Source organism: Protopterus annectens, chromosome 2.part0 (genome assembly GCF_019279795.1).
Source record: "Protopterus annectens isolate FY-2018-M chromosome 2.part0, PAN1.0, whole genome shotgun sequence".
NCBI lineage: Eukaryota > Metazoa > Chordata > Ceratodontiformes > Protopteridae > Protopterus > Protopterus annectens.
This window is the reverse complement of record NC_056728.1, coordinates 237,335,383-237,357,839: the sequence shown is the minus strand read 5'-3', so window position 1 is coordinate 237,357,839 and position 22,457 is coordinate 237,335,383. Positions and strand designations below refer to the sequence as shown.

General features: G+C 40.3%; 1 protein-coding gene across 3 annotated transcripts in view; it reads right to left on the bottom strand.

The window, feature by feature from the left end:
• Nucleotides 1-22,457, bottom strand: part of CCHR2.PART0H2orf80 (chromosome chr2.part0 C2orf80 homolog) — a 438,540-nt gene that overhangs the window by 62,298 nt on the left and 353,785 nt on the right. The gene's annotated exons all lie outside the window — the stretch shown is intronic.

Genomic DNA, 22,457 nt, shown 5'->3' with positions numbered 1-22,457 from the left:
CCTGGGAAAATGCAACTGTACAGTAATGACAGGCATTTGTGGTCATTTTGCAACATGTAAAATACTTTGCTAGATTGGTCTTATTCATGGACCCCCCCCCCCTTGCTTCCTGTAAATGCCACTGTGTGTATTCAGCTAGTGATGTTTGTAGCATCATATGTAAATGTGGCTGTGCATTGACAGGGGTCAATGGAAATAAACCACCAGGTGCAGTGCACTGATAGAAAAATTGTATAGTACAACAATCTTTAAAACTTATTTTATGCAAGCACTGGGCAGGAGTCAAATTGGATGTGTGTGTGTGTGTGTGTGTGTGTGTGTGTGTGTGTGTGTGTGTGTGTGTGTGTGTGTGTGCACATGCACGTGTGTGACTTTGAAGGAGCAGTGTCTGTGCATGATCTTCTTACTACTTGCACAACACAGCAGCACAGGTGGCATGCACTCCATTGTTTTAGTGAAGAGATTCATAATCACATGATTCCCAGGTAATGAGATGTTACCCTTTTGGGAATACAGATGGCTATGAACCGTTAAATAGCACAGCAGTGCAACTCAGCACATCGATGCAGGGCAGGTAGACATGATGCACCATTTCCTCTGAATAACAGCAAAACATTGTATTTATTTTATTTTATTTATTTTTAGTTTGATTACCGGGGAAGTCCACTGGGCCTGAAAGTGCCCATTTTCAGTGGAGGCCCAGGGAGAAAAGTTCCATAAGCAATACAATAATGGTTACATAATTTTAAAGGTATAATACATGTATAATATTCATACAGTAAGGAAATGTAAATGCATAAAATGTACATCATACAACACAGTTAACAGATACTAGAGAACACAGTTTACAGTTGTTTCCATTAAGAACAGCATGATCAACTGTCTTTAAAATAAAAGATGTACGGTTCTTGTGTTATTACACTAGTGGGGGGGGACAGTTTGCATGCAGTTGTTCTAATTAAGTAAGGTAAATACTTGCTGTGTAGTCAATAGAAATACTATGATATTTACAATATATACATACTTGGAGTCAGGTGAGAGATTGTTAATCAGTGTATATGTTTTATAATTGAGCACATAAGTATAATATAACACATAGTAAAATAAAAGATATAGAAAATACAAAAAGAATGATAATTAAAAACTTAGGAAAGAAAAATACAATTCTGCATGTGTTGAATGTTATAATAAATGTTAATAACTTTAAATCCAGATAATGTAGAAAAAGGTGAGCCTAACAGGCTATATAATAAAATATACAAACCCAATAACATGTAGCTGAAGCTGCCTGAAGGTGCCTGCACACCCACAAAGAAAGGGCAGTTAGACATTCCTCTCAGAAAAGTTGGTGCTCTCATAGATTTATTTATTTAATTATTTACATTTATTTACTAGGATAATGCATTGATCAAAATTGAAAAATTTCAGGCTCAGCTCAGGTGAAATAGGATCATAGGAAGTTTATTATTTATTTATTTACATTTGTTAACCAGGTAGTGTCCAACTGACTTGGAAACCCGTTTTCTGCAGAGACCCAGGGAGAAAAGCTCTAGAACAGTACTAATTAGTTAATGTACAAGTAGGTAAAAAACAAATATAACAAAAAAAATGCATGTTACAAGATCACACAAGGATTACAAGGTAATAGCAAACATTTACATTGTGTGCAGTATAAGTTAGGTACAAATTATGAAGTTATATAAAGGCATACAATATCCAAAAGAAAATCAAAGAGATAATATGCAAGTAATGCAAGAGATGAGCAATAATAGGACTCTCATGCAAAAGATAAGTAGCAATAGAAAGAAAACTAGCCAGGAGCAATACAGGGGCAAAGCCAGTTAGTATTTACATAATATTTCAGGGTAGTTTTAAATGCAGACAGGATGGGATTTTTTAAGATGTGCTGAGAAAGATTATTCCAGTCCTTGGCTATTTTATAGGAGTAGAAGGAATTGCCACGATAGTTGTGAGACTGTGTCACTTTTAGCATTAATTTGTTGGATGACCTAAGGAGCCTACAGTTAGTGTTAGGCTGTACCAGGTTTGAAAGAGCTGGGTGGTCAATGGGGCTGTGTATGATTTTATGGGCAAGTGAAAGTTGCTTTAGCACTAACAGATTGGGAAGTTCCAGCCAGTTGAGTTGTCGGAGAACTGTGTACTGATGCATTCTAATGGGGTGATTGGTAGCAAACTTTTTGTTATAGCAGGATTCTAGTTTATTAAGGTCAGCTTTGGATAGGTTGGTAAAGATCTGAGAGCAGTAGAGGAGGGTGGATAGCAAGTGAGATCTAGCAGTGGCAAGTCTAGCTTGTTGTGTAAGGTAAGGTTAAACCCTGCAGAGCTCCAATTTGGAGTAGACTTTTTTGATCGCAAGGCAGATGTGTTTATCAAATTTTAGTGTATTGTCTATGGTAACTCCAATCAGCTTGGTCTGATTGGTGAGTTCTATTATTGTACCATTTGAGGAGTGTATGGAGAGGGGTGGTGTGCTGAGTTTGGATGATTTGTTAGAGAAGATTATGAGCTTGGTCTTATTTGGGTTGAGGATGAGTTGATGCCTGGTGAGGTAATTTTCAATGGCCTGGCAAAACATTTGCATTTTGTGTTGAAGTTCTTGAGGGGAGTGGGCTGAGCAGATGAATGAGGAATCATCAGATAAATAAGGAATCATCAGCATATTGGATGATGGTGGCATGGTGGGTGGCAGTATTAAGGTTATTGGTAAATATGACAAAGAGGAAGGGCCCAAGTATGGAGCCTTGGGGTACCCCCATGTTGACCGGTAATAGTGTGGAGAGGTTGTTTGCCCATTTAGTAGCCTGTTGATGGTTAGACAGACAACTATGTAACCATGTTAGGGGTGAGGTAGTGAAATTATAAGAGGCAAGTTTGTTGAGTAGTAGCTGGTGGGATATTGTGTCAAAAGCTTTTGACATGTCTAGGAAAATAGCTGAGACTAGCTGTTTTGAGGTGGCAAATGGTATATATAAAGGTTTGAGAGCTGTGTTTGTACTATGTTTAGGCCTAAATCCATGCTGACAGATGGACAGTAGGTTGTTAGTAGTGATGGGATTCATGAGTTGCTGGTGAATACATTTCTCTAGGATTTTGGCTGTGGGAGAGAGGATGTCAATGGGTAGGTAGTTTGTAATATCTCTAGATGCACCACCCTTATGTAGTGGTATGATATGAGAAATGTTCCATAGATTGGGTACATACTGTCCTGAGATAGAGTGATTTATTAGTATGGATATGGGGTAGGTATTCATTGGGAAGCTGGTCAACAGCCAGACAGCAGGGTTTAGCTTACATAGAAGTTTTTGTTTTATGTAGGTGGTTTAATGGGTTTAAAGGAGAAAGAGTTAGTGTCATCAGAGGTTGGGGAGGGGACAGTGAGTGGTAGTTTTATTTTGCTGTCTAAGAGAGAAGTGATAGAGTAGATGAAGTGAGAGTTGAACTGTGAGGCTAAGGGCTCAGTGGCATTACTAGTGAGGGGAGCAGGGGTGGAGGTTTAAACAGGGTTAAGCAGGTGGTTGATGTTATGCCAGAACTTTTGTGGGTTGTGCTGGTATTTTTGTTGGCAGGTAAGAAAGTAGTTTTTTATCACTAATGACTCTTTTTCTTAGCTTGGTTTCTAAGTTGTTGATAAAGGGTGAGATCACTTTTGTTTTTGGTTGTACACTATAGTGACAGGTTCTATCCCTTTGTTTCATTAGTTGTTAAGTTTCATTAGATAGCCATGGGAGCTGTTTGGATTTTGGGGGGCAAGGTTATTTAATAATTCAAGGAATTTGTTGTTAAAGTATTCTACAGCAAAATCTAGTTGCAGGCTTTTTAATGGGGACCAATCACAGTGTTGTAGTAGTATATTGAAGGTGTCAGGGGAGAAATTTGTTTTGCTATGGGTGTATTTGAAAGGGATACAGGTTTGGATATGTATTCTTTTCCTGACTAGAAATGTAGGGGCATGGTCACTTAGTATGACTGGTAGACAGCCTGCTTGGTACCCCAGATTTGGCTTGTTGATTAAGATCCAGTCAAGTAGTGATTTTTTATTTGAGTGTTTGTCGGTGCAAGTGGGATAGTTTATAGTTTGGGTGAAGTTATGTAAGTTTATGAAGTTGATAGGAGAATCAGAGGAGCTGGAGAACCAGTCGAGGTTGAAATCATCTAGGATGATGGTTTCTTGGGTTAGAGAAAAAGATGACCAGGACAGGAGGGAGTCAATGCTATGAAGGTTGTTACCTGGTGGTAGGTAGATGGCAATGATATTAATGGCTTTGTGAGGATTAACATGTAAGCGAGTGATTAGAATTTCAGCAGTTGGGATGTCTGGAGCAGAACAATTTAGTTTATCATGATTAAGAGAGTCTTTAAACATAATTGCAACTCCCTCATCCCATTTATTTAGCCTATCTTGTCTTATAATATTGTAACTATTTTTGTTATTTTAGAGTCCATGATGTAGATGTGTTCAATCTGGACTCGAAGTTGACTTTAAGGGATTTCACTAGCCCTCTTATTTGCTTGTTCAGGCTAAGGAGAGATTGCTTCCACTTAGGCACCTGCTCCTCCTAGGTCCTGGACAGCAATTTTTTTCCTTTTGTTACACAGTTTATTTATTGCAGATGTCCACCAGACAGGTCTACTCTTCCTTGCGGAAGATGATTTTGTCCTGTCATGTATTCCTGATTCCATGCATCTATATAAGTGCTCATATAGTACTTTGGTGTAGATATGGGCATTGGTGCCAGTTCCTACAGTGGGGGAGGGGACTGCGAAGCTGTTTACACCATCCCTCAGGAGGTTGTAATATAAAACATTTCACAAAAATATATAGAAATGTAAGCAATAACAGAACAGTTCAGAATAATTACATAGAAAATAGCTCTGTATATACATTCCAGTGAACAAGCAGAGTGAAATGTACAATCAAGCAGAATATAATGTACAATATATACAATAGTTTCTAAAATGAATCCGTCTTCAGTGAATCTTGACAGAGAAGAAGAGACGTGGATAAGAGACAGGTTAGGTGACATGTCCTGCATTGAAGCAGGAGCATTTGGCATGGATGACAAAGTGCTTTGAGAGTTGCATTCTGAATATGGAATTGTATTCATTTCCTTAATGTCGATGGGGAGAGCTTGTCAAAGAGTAGGTACCTGACAGGAGAAAGCATGTGCAGTTCTGTGGAATTTGGTTCTAGGGGTAATGAGAGTTGCTGTGGCTTGTGTGTAGGGCCTCAGGTTGTATAAGTAGCTTTTTCTTGAAGTCTAGCTGCAAGGGTAGTAAACGTGTGGAGTTGGAGTAGTTTGCACTGAGATCATAAAAGGTTAGATATTTGTTAGAGCAACTTATTTTAAGAACATATCTGTTGTAACTAACATTAAGGCCCTCCCTTGATGGATTTTATAGTTAGGCTGAATCCCAAGTATTAACCCTCCATTGTAGAATCCAAAGGACCAAACCAGGACAATGTTCAAATGTCAGAATCCTTGAATAAGGTCTAGCCAAGACAGGCCTAACCCCAGAGTCATGGCTGATACCATAACAGCTGAAGAGGTGAGCAGAGCAGACCCAATCATCATGGCACCAATGTATACAAAAAGACATCATAAAAAGCAACAAGACAGCTACTCCTGGAGGAACAGGCCTCCATCTCAGCAAAAACCACCAGGCTAAGCCATCCACTCGAGGAAGAGAAAACCATTGCCAATCCAACAAGAGTGTCATCTGCAAGCACTTCCTTCATTGCAGCCAGACAGATGGCCCAACAATCCATCTAATTAAACCAGCACAACCCCTTTAGAGGAAACCTGAGCAAGCAATGTTCCTCCAGAAGGTGGTAGGAGCTCCCTTTCTCCAAGTTTCTGCCCTGCAAGGAAACAGGGAGAAGACTAGATAAGTTCAGAGACAAAAACAAAACTTGCTTTTTAGGAAGAGGAGTTGAAGCATGGGATCTTGACCCCATAAGGGATCAAAGGAGGCCCAACATCTGCCTGCCTGAAACTCCACAATCCTTCTTGATGAGGTGGCATTACTTGCAGATGAGTTAACCTAAGGATGAACTATAGCACCACAAAAATACAGACCCAAAGGCAGACAAGCAAGTTTGTCAGACATGAAATCTAAGTTTCCTGAAGGAAATAAGATCCACAAAAGGGTACAGAGAAGTAGCCATCCACAAATGCTCAACTGGCCAGAGCTGGGCCTCATTCCTGCCATCCACCAGAAAATATGGGCAGGAGATCAGCCATTAATAACCATGGTAAAACTGAAATATACCAGTATCTGAAACTTAAAGAACACCTGTAACTGACCAAATGGTGTAGTACTGTGCAGTGCTTTAAAGTGTGAACTGTTTCCACTTGTTGGCATTAGTAGAAGATACCTAGTAGATGATTTCATAGCAGCATCAAGCCCTACTGGCAGGTTGGTAGTGTCCAGGCAAATACACTTAGGATGTCCAGTATGGTGCTTATCCAGTAATAAAGTACCTACACACTGCTGTTCCAGGGGCAGGCATACATCTCTAGGATCTATTCATCTATACTAAAAAGAACCAGAAAAAGTAAGTTTTCTATTGTTAAAGCTAAGGACAGAATTCCAAAAAATAAGAGGAATAGCAATCAGTCTGAAAATCCCACTAACTGAATTACTAGGAAACCCAACTGCAGAGGTACAGTCATCTGTGACATGGACCACACAGAGCTCACAGGTTTAAAGCACAGAGGATCATGTATTACCGTAATGTATATACAAAGAATTGCAAAAAATTAACTCCACCATTGAATAATATATTGTCTCTAACCAGAAAAATATGCAGGAGATTGAGAAGCCTTGAATGAACATGTGGATTTCAAGATATGTGCTGACATTTGCGGTCAGACTTAATCTGGTGACAGCTTCCATCAAATCTTGAAAATCAATCTAGGAAGAGAAATCAAAGAATAGATGGAGTGGCAGAAATGACTGAAGTAGAGGACCATTTGGCATTTATGACTAAACTCCTGGTAAAATGGAAAATGAAGTGATATTGGCAGGGGCTCATCAGATAAGCTTTGTGCAACAAGGAGTAAGATTATGTAAAACCATCCTGGTACTGTTTGAGTCTTGTACCCAAACAGCAAGTGTTTCCATTCCTATGGAAAGTAGGCCATTACTTAAAATATGGTGAAGCAAGGGTCTTTGCTGATTGGGATAATTCAGATATCACAAGGAAGAAGTATTTTACTTCTGATTATCAAACTGTGCAAGCAGAAATCTTTGCACCTCAGACAACAATACCTCAAATTATTCAACGTTTTCTTCACATTGGGGATTAAGTCTTAAATAGACCCTGAAGATGCAATGAAGGCACTGCAGATCTGCAGAGACAGAGACTTGAGAGTAAATGCAAAAGCATGTACACAGATCTCTGATGCACCTTAGGATAAACAACAAGAATCTGTCTCCAGAAGGAAGACAAGGATGGATCTGTTTCATTATTTAAATGGAAGACAGTGCTGAGAGAAAGGCAGCATTAAAGGCCAGATCCAAGAGAAGATTAACTTCAGCAAGCTGAATGGGAGAATAAAGAATCATAGCAGAAAATGACGCAATTTATTAAACTTACGACACTGATTTATAGTCCCTTTATATTAGTGTCAGGAGCTAGTAAAAGACATACAAATGGAATTAAGAATATAATGTGTAGTGAAGCTGCAAGTACTTCCCAACATAGCAAATCAAAACCAAGAAAATCTAAAGATGTTACTGTTCAGTGCTAGGAGTCCAAACAAGAAACTCCAGTCCCTACAAGCTCTCCTCACCATGGAGAATGCTGATGTCTGTGTCTGTGCAGTCACTGAGACATGGTTTAAAGCCATGGAGAGCACACTGGTAGTGCAAGGCTATACTGCCTTCCACACATTTAGACCAGCTACTACACAGAATAGGACTAAAGGTGGAGGTGTCTTGATTTACATCAAAAATAAATAGAGCTAAAGGCTGGTCAAACAGCATGATGCACTTGAGTTTCTCCACATTCAATTCACCACAGGTAAAATCTCATACTACTTCCTTGCAAGCTATTGGTCCCCGTCTATGACCCAGGAAATCCATAACGTGTATTTAAGCTTGCTGGAAACATTTACAATCCAACTCAATACCATATTCATGGGTGGCTTTAATTATCGCACTATTAACTGGAAATCATATATGACACCAAACATGCAGGCACAGGGATTCCTGGAATTTGTAAACAAAAACTCCCTGGATCCGACTGTTGATACACTGACCAAGGGCTCAAACGTATTGGATCTGGTCCTCACTAATATGGGAGAGTGCTGGACACCTCTAGTGTAATATCCTCTCTAGTCAAACCACAATGGTCTCCTTTAAAGTAAAAATAAAACTTGGGAACACAGCTAACCTTGGAATGTTCAGGAACTACTCTAAGGCTAACTTCCTACTAGTAAGTGATAACCTGGCAAATTTTCAAGTCCCCATAAACCCAGAGAACACTGCTTTCTACACAGAAATGTTCACAGAAACCCTATAGAAGTATGTTAACAGCTGCATAGAGGCAGCTGTACCCACCAGGAATAAGTATAGAATTAACTTAAAAACAAGCTACCCTGGTGGACTCACAACATCAATAGGCTGTATAACAGAAAGAAGAAAATCATGGCAAAAATTAGGAGGTGTAGCACCCAGCAGGATAAAATCTCTCTCATCAAACTAAACAACCATCTCGGAGAACAAATAAAGTCTACCAAAGCCAAATTTCAGGTAAACTAGACTTCCCAGGCCAAGGACAACCAAAAGGCATTCTTAAGCTATGTCCACAACCTCAAAGGCAATACAGAATTGTGTAAAGAGCTCAATTTTAATGGAACCACCTATACTAAACAAACCTACTGGCAGACAAATTCAGCTCTAACTTTACTCACCCTCCCCTCAGGAAATACCGTCAAATATAAATCCCAGTACTATCACGAGGGAACAGCTACTCAATGCTCTCTCTAAGGACAAAAAAATGCATCAGTGGGCCCAGACAATAAACCTGGATGCCTTCTAAATAGCAAGAAACATGATTTATCAAGAACTCTGGAATCACTATTTATCCATAATATCCAAACAGGCTTAATGTCTAATGAATGGAGAACAGCAACAGTCATCCCTCTGCACAAAGGCGAGCCATCTACAGGGAAAGAATTATGATGGAAATGATCAATAATGACATGAAAAACTCCAGACACTGGACACAACCAAATCTGGATTCATCAAGGGTAGGTCATGCCTACTCTACCTGGTGGACTTATTTGAGAAGCTCACCAAAGCAATGGATGAGGGTAAAATAGTTCACACTGCCTACCTTGACCTGGCCAAGACATTTGACACAATACCCCACTCAGGCATTGTTGACAAACTCAAGAAGTTAAGTATAAACCCTTATGTCACCCAATGGTTAGCCAGCTAGCTGACTCGCAGGAAGTAAGAACTGGGGAGACCACTTCTACAATGATGCTGGTCACAAGCAAGGTCCCTCAGGGATCAATCCTGGGGCCACTCCTTTTTTGGTATTTACTTCTCTGAAGTGATGGCCAACGTCAAGGGCCTCTGACTGACCAAATTTGCAGATGATTGCAAATTAGGAGCAGTCACAGAGCCCCCAACTGACAGTAATGTTCTCCAGGTAGGGCTAGCACAGACAAATACCTTATTTCAGAACCATGGAATAAAACTAAATGCCAAGAAATGTATAATAGTATCCATCAGGAAGTAATCCATCCTTGGTAACTAACATATTGACAACACACCCCTAAGAGTCAACTCATTATTGAGAGTCTTGGGGACACATATAGATAGTAATCTAGCCTTTGACCATCACATGTCTACAGTAGTGAGGAAATCATTCTATGTTGTGCAACTTATAAACAAAGACATTGCATCTAGGTTGAAGGAGGTCATTGTTCTATTGTATTCTGCATTCATCAGACCTGCCATGCCCCCTTTGGTATGTACCTAATCAGGTACATCCAACAACTGAAATGTCCACGGAGGTTCTTCATTAAAAGAGCATAGGCGTAAGTAATATGCCCTGTGCAGATAGCTTCAAAGCCCAATCCCTCTTTTCTGTCTCCTACAGGCTGTTGAGGGAAGATCTATGCCTGACATACAAGGCATTGTCAGACCCCACCCTGATGGACCTCCTGCATATCCGCAAAAACAGACAACACCAGAATTACCCATTCTGAAGATTTAATCCTTGCCTGTGATATAAATAGGACCTGCTGGAGAGACAGGTATGTATCCCAGAGACCACTCCTTCCCTGGAACAAGCTCATCCTCCATACAAAGCAGAGCTCCTCACTAACCCAGTTCGTGTGTAATTTGGACAGTCGGATGGGGAACAGGAAATTCATCCCCAGTTGCAGCTGTATCTCTAATGGACACAAGCAGCCTGTAAATGTTTCACCTTCCAAGCCCCTGCTTACACTTATCAAGGGTACCACAATTTGTCAGAGATGCTTGGCTAGGCTTACAAAGGCCCTTTTGGTCATTAGCCTAGTGCACACCCATGAGCCTATGAAGCTTGAATGCAGCAGACAATTCTAAATGGTACAGGACTGCTTCAGTGAAAAACTGTAAAATGAACTGTCACCCCCCCACACACACACACTTTTCTTTTATTAGTATTTTATCAAGCACAGACTATTAAACTTTACTTTGAGTTTTCAGTTATTAGTTTTTTATTGTCTAGAAGTAGCAAAATCTGGATATTCCTGTAAGCTCTATGACATCTTGTAAGTATATAGCAGTTCCCAGTACTGGTCAAGCTTCTATAAAAGCAGGCATAATTGACTTAGGTACTTTTGCTAGTTAAATATAATTGTGTAAAGCTCAATTTTGTGTTAGTACTATCATGAGCGGGAACCAGAAGGGGGTTGGTTCTACAAATTTTATCACAAGTATTGAAACGGAGGTGGGGTTCATTAAATTATTGCCTATAAGGAGAATTTAACCAGTGGCCCCAAAAGGTAACTAGAGTACATAATGACTTAAAATAAGTTGCTGGAGCCTCTTAAATTCATGATTTTAAATAAAAGACACTGCTACTTTATGATGGGTGAGGGAGGAAATTAAATACCTTTGCTTAAACATTCAGGATACACTTAGGAAGGATGACCTGAGCTTAAACTTTCTTACAGTACTTTAGACAAGATAACTAACTGGACAGTAAGGAAAGGACACCTGAGAAGCACAACGTAATGAGTAAAACAGAAACATACTCATAAAGCATGACAAGTCAGTTCAAATGTAATTATTTATTAATTAATAACAGGGAATTATTAACTGAAAGTAGGTTGAGAAAGTTTGTTGAGCAGTGCTATACCTAAGAATACTTATTCACATTTACTTTATTAGCAAGCTTACTTTATCATGAAGCTTTACATTTCTAAAACCAAGTACAAAAGAAAAATTACCCTACCATGTCAATCCGGCTAGTGTATTAAATTGCACTACACAGGTGATATGAGATAGGAGCTTTAGGAGCAAGGTTATACTGAAGTATAAAAAGTCACCAGAAGTGATTAGATGAAGACTTGCTTCTTAAAAAAAAGTATTTAGTCATACAAGATGCAAGAAGGTGAAGTAACCAAATAAAAAAATCCAAAGCCAATTATGAATTGAAACTAGCCTCTGAAATAAAGACTAAGCACAAAGCCTTTTTCAGTTATGTCAGAAACCTCCATGGCAAAGCCCAGGTTTGTTCCAAATTAGTTCTTAATGGTACCACTTACACTGATCCTGTTGACTTAGCCAATCTGCCAGCAGATAGTTTCAGCGCAGACTTCACCTCCCTGTCCCCCCCAAAAGGCCCAATCAACATCCCTGATACTTGCCTTGCACCTCACATCTCCATAGATCAAGTGTTAAAGGCCCTATCCGAGGCAAAGAACTCAGCCTCCATGGGACCTGATAGCATCCCAGGCTGTATTCTGCACCATCTCCAGCAAGAACTAGCCTTGTCATTGAGCACCCCATTGAACCACAGCCTAAGTACAGGCTTCATTCCAGCAGAGTGGAGAACTGCCTTTGTCATCCCTTTGTACAAAGCTAGTACCAATACTGACCCTGGAAACTATCGCCCCATTACCTTGACAAGTCTGATCTGTAAGGCCATGGAGCATATTATTATGGACCTCATAAACAAGGACATAGGCAATCTCCAAGCACTTGACCCCACCCAGTTCGAATTCATCAAGGGCAGATCTTGCCTGTTGAATCTGGTTGACTTTTTTGAGACTGTCACCAAGGCACTGGATGAGGGAAAGTCAGTACATACAGCTTACCTTGACTTGGCCAAAGCCTTTGACACAATTCCGCACTCAGGCATCTTTGAAAAGTAACACAACTTGGTGTAAATCCCTATTTCATCAGGTGGGTGGCCAACTGGCTCACTGACAGGACCCACAAGGTCAAAATAGGTGCCACTACCTCCAACAGCAGACCTGTCACTAGTGATGTCCCCCAGAGATCTGTCCTGGGACCCCTATTGTTTAGCATCTACTTCTCAGAGGTCCAGGCAAAGAGAAAAGGCCTGTGTGTGACCATGTTTGCGGATGACTGTAAGTTGGGTGCTGTCACTGACTCCCAAATGATGTTAACATACTTCAAGAGGGTCTCACAGCAACAAATGGCTAGTGCCAAAGTCATGGCCTTAAGTTAAATACAAAAAAATGTATTATAATACCATTCAGCAAAAACACAGTCCCTACTGTTTACCACATTAATGGCAACCCCCTAAGCACCCAACCTGTGGTGACAGACCCTGGTACACAAGTTCACAACAATCTCGCATTTAATCATCATGTAGCAGTAGTGGTCAGAAAAGACTTTTACTTGGTTCATCCCATAAGTAGAGGGATTGCATCAAGAAAAAATGAAGTTATTACCTCTCTGTACACCCCCCTCATTAGGCCAGTAATTGAGAAAAACACCCTGTTTGGCATGCACCTCTCCAAACACCACCAACTGGAAAGGCCACATAAATACCTCACAAAGAGAATCCATGGCCTCCAACACTTGTTCTATATGGAGAGGCTCAAATCACTATCACTCTACTCTGTGTCATACAGATTGCTCAGGGGTGATCTATGTCTCGCCTACAAGGCAATCTCAGACCCTGCTCTACTATAGATGCTCCATATCCGTAAGTCTAACTCCTCTCGTAGTACCCGATTGAAAGGCTTAAATCTAATATGTGACATTAACAAAATCTGCTGGAGAGACAGGTTTGTCTCCCAGAGGCTGCCCTATCTCTGGAATAGACTCCCCATACATGTCAAACAAAGTTCGTCACTGAACTTCTTCAAGTGCAACCTTGATGAGTGGATGGGTAACCACAAATTTGTCTCAGGGGTTCCACCTGTGTCCCTCATTGACAGGGGCGACAGGTGCTGATTGAGGTTTCTTTTTTGGGGATAAACTCTTGGCTAGGCTTGTAAGGGCCCTAGAGCCATTAGCCTAGTAATTGCTATGATCCTATGATCCTATAAACATTTGAACGTGCAGTAGATTGATATTCAGAATGGTGCACATGAATTATATATGACTTAATAGAGGAAGGCATAGGAGAAAGGACCAGAATAACTTGTCCTAGAAAAATCTGTCTGGCGTGTTGTTGGTATTTGCTTGTATCATACTGACTGATATAAGAAGGGAATTAGCATTGTAAACAAAGCATGAGCACTCTCCTTGGAATCACTTACTATAAATATGTACATATGTTTATTCTGGTTACCATAATGCTTAGATTCAACTTTAGGAATGTTGAAGATAGATGTAAATGGTTATGTATCATATTTAAAGATGATTTTTGATTCCCTGTTATATCCAAGTCCAAACGCTACGTGAATGCAGATTTAAAGTTAGAGCAACCTAAGACATGAGCCAGACCCAGCACTAGATGACCAAGGAAGTTGCCTAGGGCCCACTGGATTTTGGGACCCACTGGAAGGAAGGCTGCCACAAACTTACATTGCTTCTTTAGGAATGCACTCCATGTGCATTACATTTCTTCTTTAAGGATACATGCAGAGTATGTCTTTAGTAGTGTCTTATCGTGCACCTTTAGTATGATACACATACGTTTCAATTGTAACAGAGCACAGTGCACAATCTTTTGTTTGTGCTAGAGGATTTGAAAGTAGTGTTAGTAGCACAGCAGGCAGCATGCTTGCTTTTGATGCAGAAGGCTGTAGGTTCTTCTCTCACAGCATGTGGATGGATTGCTGATACTGTGTTGCATTTTAAGGGGGGGGAGTGCTGCATTTCTGAATGTCCTCCTTTGAATGAGATGCCTAGTATCTATGAACCTGTTGTTGTTTTACCATCCATTCCCTATTGCAATATTATCAGCTAAACGTTTTTTTTTTTTTAATGTAACTTGGGCAATTTATTCTTCAAGGGCAGCAGGCACTGAATATGTAGATGAAACACTGAAATATAAAGTCATTTGCTAGTAGCAGCCTCTTCATTAATTACAGATCTCTTTAATGTGGAATTATTCAGATGAGTTTTACTTCTGCAGAGATTGTGCATATTAACTGATATTGGTGGACTGTAATGAGAGAAGACTGAGGAGTCTTTTATGGTTGAAATATTCTGAAATGGGCAGTTTTGTCATTATTGTTTCATATGTTTTGTTTCATCGTTTACTAGAAAAATGTTCAAAATTACAAATTTAAAACACACTCTAACAAATTGGGATGTATTATACAAAATATATAATTTAATACAATCAGGAAGGTGAATCAAAGAACAAATGCAGGAGTGCATGGTCCTAAATGTGTGCAAGGGGGCTATGGTTTGAAAACATCCCAAAGATAAAATCCATCACTGGCCAGATGCATTTTCTTTGATTGTGGGTTTTAGTGCTGTTTCAATGAATGTGAGTTTCAAGGGCAGAGAAGTTTATTGTAATGCTAAGTCTATTTTTATTGTCATAGGAGGTTACCAGGCTAACGACCCCCAGGGCCATTACAAGCCTAAACAAGTTCAACCCGTGTTCCCAGGGGTGCCTGGTTCAAGCAGACACTAAAATCAGCACCTATTGCCTCTGTCCAAGAGGGACAAAGGTGACACTGCATTGTCTTGATAAGAAAATGTCTAAGAGTGTTTGTGCTATAAAATTTGAAATAGGTTTTAAATAAAATCCAAATATCTGTAATCATTGTAGAAGTAAAGAAGAAAATAGCACACACTGACAGGTTTGAGCAGTGTTAATGATAAGGAGAAATAGCCAAGTAATGAGGCACTGCAATGGTTGAGGGTGTGGCTGATGGCTGGAAGGCCTGATCCATTACTTGCCTTGGGCCCCATTTGACCATGATCCAGCAATGTCTAAGATTATCATACTTAAAGGAGAGCCTTTTCTGTATGTTGGTTATATAAAGCAACTAAATGCTTCTGAAGGATTGAAAAGCAATGGTCAAGGGAGCAGAATTTTGAAAAGTAATGACACAATGCTAGAAAATGTCGTGAGTATAGAATGAATCTTACAATATGCTTATTGTTGTCAATTAAGTAAATATGGTCAAAGATAGTTTGTATACTACCAGACTTACACATGATGCAGCATTTTGTGGTTAGGCTAGAAATGATAGAGGTTACTATATACTAGAGACATTGTATAAGACGTGGATGCAGGGTGCCTCCAATGGGCAGAGAAGAAATGATAATGTACACTGCTTCATCTTGGACATGAAATAGTTATTATAATCTTGCTATTATGGTATATTGAAATTGCTAAGCTGGAATGCTTATGGCCTGGCCGCTCAGGTAAAAGAGACAGAGAGCATTTATATTTATAAGGAAACTTCACATAATAACAATAGTAGCATTGTAATAGACATGTTAAAACACAGGAACATAAAAAATTGGCAAATGGGGATTACTAACCAAATTTAAAGGGGGTGAGGTGTAGGAGAATGTTACTATTTATAGCAAAATGTATCCAGCTACAGGCAATGCAGTTAATAAAGGGTACTGGGGCAACATTTATCTTACACTATGATCAGTGTACACTCCACCAAGAAAGGTGATGGCCAAATTGTGCCATGTTTTAACCCAAAAAAAGTTACTTTTCAAGATGGGGTAATGGCATTAATTGGGGGATTAGAATGCACTTAAAAAATTATAAACTCTGATTCTTGAACATGAAGGGTAAAACTCAGCAGTGGAACAATTTTTTGCATTGCACTGTAGAAGTGGAGGATTAAAGGGCATATACTTACTACATCAAGAAAACTGTTTGAAGGGTGAAAATGCTTATTATTCACTGACGATATTTGGGCACTTGCTAACAAAGCAATCTCTGGCTCCTTCTCTGTTGTCAAACCATTCACATGTCAGCTTAGATGTAACACACACATTTTCTTTTTGTTTACCTAGACAGTGGAACGTTACATTTTATTTGATAAAAAAGCCCCAGTTTCAAATGTGTTGAAAGAAAGTATTACAGGAGAAACTGTAGACCCATAATGACTGATTATACGGCAGAAATTATTGATGGTATCATAGGCCCTTGCCAGATCCAGGCAGACAGTGTGAACCAGACCATCCACTCTGATCACCTCACAGCAGGTCTGTAATACTCAATCCAAAGCCAAAACACTTGCTGCATGCATAGCTGGCTTTAGGAACCAACAAACCCTGTGGTCACTGGGGCCCCCTGTTCATTGGGCCCCCCAACCACAGCAAGTTATCTGATCTTTATATTTTGTAACATGTCTGTCAAACTAATAAAAGCTAGTGCAGCAATCTCATATACTTAATAAACCATGTGGGTAATAACTCTTATTTATATCTCCTTTAAAATTCAAAGACATCTCTGGTTATAGTAGCAGTGCTTTATCAAGTAAGAGGCTTCACAATTCCATTAAATATTTTAGCACTGACATAGTGCCCCTGGCTTATTTAAACCCTGCTGGTGGACATTCTCAACACTAAAACCAACAACGTAGCTAGCTTTAGGTACCTGCAATACTTGTGGCTGCAAAGGGGCCCCTTTAATCATCCTTGAATGTGTGGGGGCTTCACAAAAGCTGCTGATGGTTGGGAAAAATGAGGAAAAAGTGTATTAATTTCCGGATTATGCTCTTTAATCTGAACAGGGTTGTGGTATGACCCTGTTAGGATAAAGCTGAAACTGAACATAAGCAAGGTAAGCAGCAGACAGATCAGCAGGCCGGGGTGACTGATTTGAGTGCAGCCTTGGATTTTAAGAAGAGCTGATGATTCCAATCTGCAGGGATGTTTTTTTTCTTTCAGGGAGTTTTATAAATACTGGTAGAACACTAGATACTACAACTCTCAACTTCTTTGCAGAAGAATTCAGCACAATACAGCTACAAACAAATCCAATCTGAGGATCATGCTGTTCAATGCTAGAAGTCTAAATTTTAAAATGCACTGGCTCAAAACACTCGTTAAAATGGAGAACATCGACATTTGTGCTGTAACAGACATGGTTCAAGGCAGCAGAAAGCACCCCTGCACTACCAGGCTATAACTCATTACACACCTTTCGGCCCCAGAACTTGGACCGAAGCTCCAAAGGCGGTGGTGTTTACATATTCATAAAGGATGCACACACCTCCAGACTGTTAGCCCAACATAATGCATCAAAGATACTTCAGGTGCAGCTAACACTGGGTAAGACAGCAATTCAGATCATAGCCTGCTATAGGTCCCCAACCATGTCCCAAGACTCACACTCCACGTTCCTAAGCACCCTGGAGAATATTAGGGTCCAACCTAACATATACTGGGCGACTTCAACTACTCCTCCATTAACTGGGAAAACTACTCATGTATCAATATACTTGCCCAATGTTTCCTGGAATTCATTAATTCCAATGCCCTGGACCAGCTCATTCTTACCCACACTAGAGGTAGCAACATCCTTGACCTAGTCATTACTAACATGGGCGACCGTTGCTCTACACTAATAGTCAACTCCTCCCTGGTTAGATCCGACCACAAACTAATCACCTTGGAATTCCACATCCCTCCCAACCCCCCCCCCCCCCCGGCAAAGGTAACCACCATGAAAAACTTTGGACTGCTAAAAACAGAGGTGGCTAACTTCACGGCACCCATGCAAATGGAGAATAGTTGCATGACCACCGACACATACACCAATGCACTGTACGAACACATACACAAATGCATAGATCTCACCATACCCAGTAGAACCAAGACGCTCTCCTCCAAAAATAGGAAGCCAATCTGGTGGTCCCCTGCCATAAACAAACTCTACAACAGAAGGAGGAAACTAATGCAGAATAAGGTGAAGTCTCAAGACTGGAAAAACTCCCTTATCAGCCTCAACAAAAAGTTGAGATCCCTCATCAAATCCTCTAAAGCTAGCTATGAAAACAGAATTGCAGCAGATAGTAAAGACAACCACAAAGCCTTCTTTAGTTATGTAAAGAATCTCCATGGCAATACCCAGATTTGCTCTGAGCTACTGCTCAATGGTACCTCCTATACCAAGCCAACAGATATTGCCAATATACTGGCCGACAGATTCAGTCCCAACTTTACCCCTCTCTCCCCTCCCAAAGGACCTATCACATTAAGAGTAGATTGCCAGGCACCCAGCATTACTGCTGCACAGGTTAAAACAGCACTGTCCAAGGCCAGGAATACAGCTTCTATGGGACCTGACAATATCCCTGACTGTGTTCTACATGAACTACAGAGTGAACTGGAAACTCACCTGTGTGACCTGTTCAATCACAGCCTCACCTTAGGCTTTGTCTCCACCAAATGGCACACTGCAACAGTCATCTCTCTCCACAAAGGAGGAGTGACTACAGACCCTGGGAACTATTGCCCTATTAGCCTAACAAGTCTGATATGCAAAGCTATGGAATGCATCATCATGGACCTAATAAACAAGGATATAGGAAATCTCCAAACTCTGGATCCCACACATTTTAGTTTTGTGAAGGGTAGATTATGCCTGCTCAACTTGGTCGGCTTCTTTGAGTCAGTCACCAGAGCTGTGGATGAAGAGAAGGTGGCTCACATAGCCTACCTTGATCTGGCCAAGGCCTTTGATACCATTCCTCACTCAGGAATCATAGAAAAACTCAGTAAGCTAGGCAGCAACCCCTGTATCACTAGGTGGGTTGCAAACTGGTTCACAGATAGAACCCACAGTATGAAAGTAGCTGACTCCAAGTCAGACTGCGGACTAGTCACCAGTGGAATCTCACAGGGTTCAGTCCTGGGTCCTCTCCTGTTTAGTATCTACTTCTCTGAAGTCCAGGCCAACAGAAAGGGACTCTGGTTGAGAAAGTTTGCAGATGATTGCAATTTGGGAGCTATTATTAACTCCCCAGGTGATGTTGACATCCTACAGAAAGACCTCGCTGAGACCAACAACTGGTGTCAGAACCATGGCCTTAAGCTCAATGCCAAAAAATGTGTTGTCATCACCTTTGGGAAAAATCCAGTTCCCATGAATTACCACATCAATGGTAGTCCATTGAACACAGAAGGCATTTTAAGAGATCTGGGAACACAGGTTGACAGCAACCTCTCTTTCGACCACCACATTGCCACTGTGGTCAGAAAATCCTTCTATGTGGCACATCTCATTACTAAGGGTTTTGCATCCAGGAAGAAAGAGGTCATTGTCTCCCTCTACTCTTCCCTCATTAGGCCAATCATCAAGTACAATGCCCCATTGGGCATGTACCTTACTAGACACCTGCAACAACTGGAGAGGCCACAAATGTACCTCACAAAGAGGATTCTAGGCCTTAAACACTTGTCCTATATGGACAGACTCAAAAAACTCCAACTATTATCTGTCTCATATTGCCTATTTAGAGGCGATCTCTGCTTGACTTACAAAGCCATGTCTGACCCAGCTCTGTTAGAAATGCTACATCTAAAGAAATCCCAATCCCTCCACACCACACTCTCCAGAGACCTCAACTTCATTACCACAATCAACAGAACATGCTGGAGGGACAGGTTCATAACCCAGAGACTGCTCATGCTATGGAATAGACTCCCCATACATGTCAAACAGAGCACCTCACTGGCCCTCTTCAAGATAAATCTTGATGAGTGGATGGGAAATAGAAAATTCACCCTGGGGATTACTCCATTGGCTCTACCTGACAGAGGCACTGGGAACTAAGGTCGGGTGGCATGATGCCAGGGTAATCTTATGGGCTAGGCTTGTACAGGCTCCAGGGCCATTAGCCTAGTACACACCTATGAACCTATGAATACAAAAAATAATAGCAGAATAAAGGCTCAAAATCAGGAACACATTTTAAATATCACTCTAATTCACATAAAAATGTTAATGGAGTAACACCTTTTGCATCAACATACATTTTTTGGACAATAAGAAGTATAAACCTCCAATGTCTGGAATTATTGACTGTCTGCATTCCTGAATGTTGTATCAGCAAATCAAACTTTTTTATAAAGGACAGAGAAAAATTATGAAGAAAATCAGGGAAAGTCTGTGAAATCAGAGACAGTGACAGGTATGCATTACTCCTCACTGAGGTAAATAAAGGTGACTTATCCCTGCAGCTATTTGACGACTGGTAAACAGTAGTCACTGATCTGGTGTGGTATTACCAGTGTTGCACAAAGTATTACCATTTGTTGATACAACTACAAAACTAGTATTGCCTTGGCTTGTGTATGTGTGTGCAATAATATCACTGATTTTTATCTGTGCATGCACTCAATAATGCCAGAACACATACATTATTCTTCTGGATATCAGTGAAAAATATAGTTAACAAGTAATTATATTTCAAAAGTAGTGCATAAAATATATCACAGAACATTCATACAATTCAATCTTCAAGGAGTCTTGGGGCCTTCACTCCCCAGACTTTATACATTGATATAGGGGGTTCCCTCAATGATCCTTGACTATGTGAGGGCTCCACAAAAGTTGTTGCAGGTTAAGGAAAAATGAGAAAAAAAAAGTATTAATGTTCTGATAATGCTCTTTAACCTGAACAGGACTGACCTGTTTAAGATAAAGCTGCTAATGACCCCTGATGTCAACCATATCCATTCTAAAACCAGCCCTACTCAGACGTGTGTGTACAAAAAGATGCTGTAGGCTATGAGGGGTTGTGGTTATTACTTCTTTAATTTTAATTTTCTTCACAGTCAAATCATAGAGGTGTGCATATGAGGTCATTACAGCTTTTTCTGAGGTGAAGACAGAGTGGTATTGTTTCTTTTACTTTTCTCACAGACCTCAGAGGTGTACAAAGAAGGTTATGTAGCTTGTGTAGGGGCAGTGTACTGTCTATGAGCAACAAAGCAGAATACATTACTGTAATCATTATTTTTACATCAGGCACATTTACAGGTAGTTGTCTTTGATGGTTAGGAGTGAGGAGTGATGAGGCATACTATGTATATGACTGTCATCAGTCACTTGAAACACATGACTGCGGCAATGTGAATCCCTGCTTTCATCCTTGTCTAACACCAGAGGGATGCATAGGCAGTGACTGCCTTTTTGGGGGCTTAGGGAGGCAAGGCCTTATTCCCAAATTGGACCTATGTATTCAGACAACTGGCTTGTTAGTTTGTTTGAGCTACTATTTTTTTATCTTTGAACATTAAGCCTTGGGCACAACTTATGTCTTCCTTGAAAGAAAAACAAAATAAGACTGAAATTCTTTCTTACTCAAGCTTTTTGTTTAGAATACCGCTGGATTAAAAGGTTGGGAAAATGCTCTAAAATGCATCCCTGAACATCTGTAACCCTATGGCTTCTCAGGTCCTGGCTTATCTGAGTTCTTTCCTAAATGGTTATTACTGTGCTGTCTTGGTCAGGAAAGGTCTGTTGAAAAGATGCAAGGAAAACTAAAGCTGAACAGCAACACACTGAATTTCTTTCCTTAATCATAATTCCTGTTCAAGCCGTCATTGGATGAAAAGACTAAGTAAAAATAAAATAAAAACTTTAAAATGCACTTCAGAGCTTATAGACAGCTACGGCTTCCTGAAAAAGCTGAAGGGTAAGGCAAAATGTGAGAAAAGGAAGAAAAAACAGTAATGAGCATGGTATAGAAGAAGGGGGAAACACAAGGGAGGACTGGAGGGTGTGTGTGTGGGGTGAAACAGTATGTCTGGAGCACCATTTTAGCTAAGTCCAGAGCAATACATAGAATTGCTGTAATGTATCATTGTTGCAACTAAATGCCAGTAACTGTGAAGGTCCCTTTGTGAGATGGGCCAACAAAGTGTGGTACACAGGCCTGTTGTAATGTAATAGCACTGTAGCTATGGGTTATTCTCTGAGTACTATTTTTAAAGGTTTGCAGCATGAACTAAAAGGCTGCTTAGAAGGGGTGACATTGACAGGGGATACTTTGACTGAAAATGCCTGG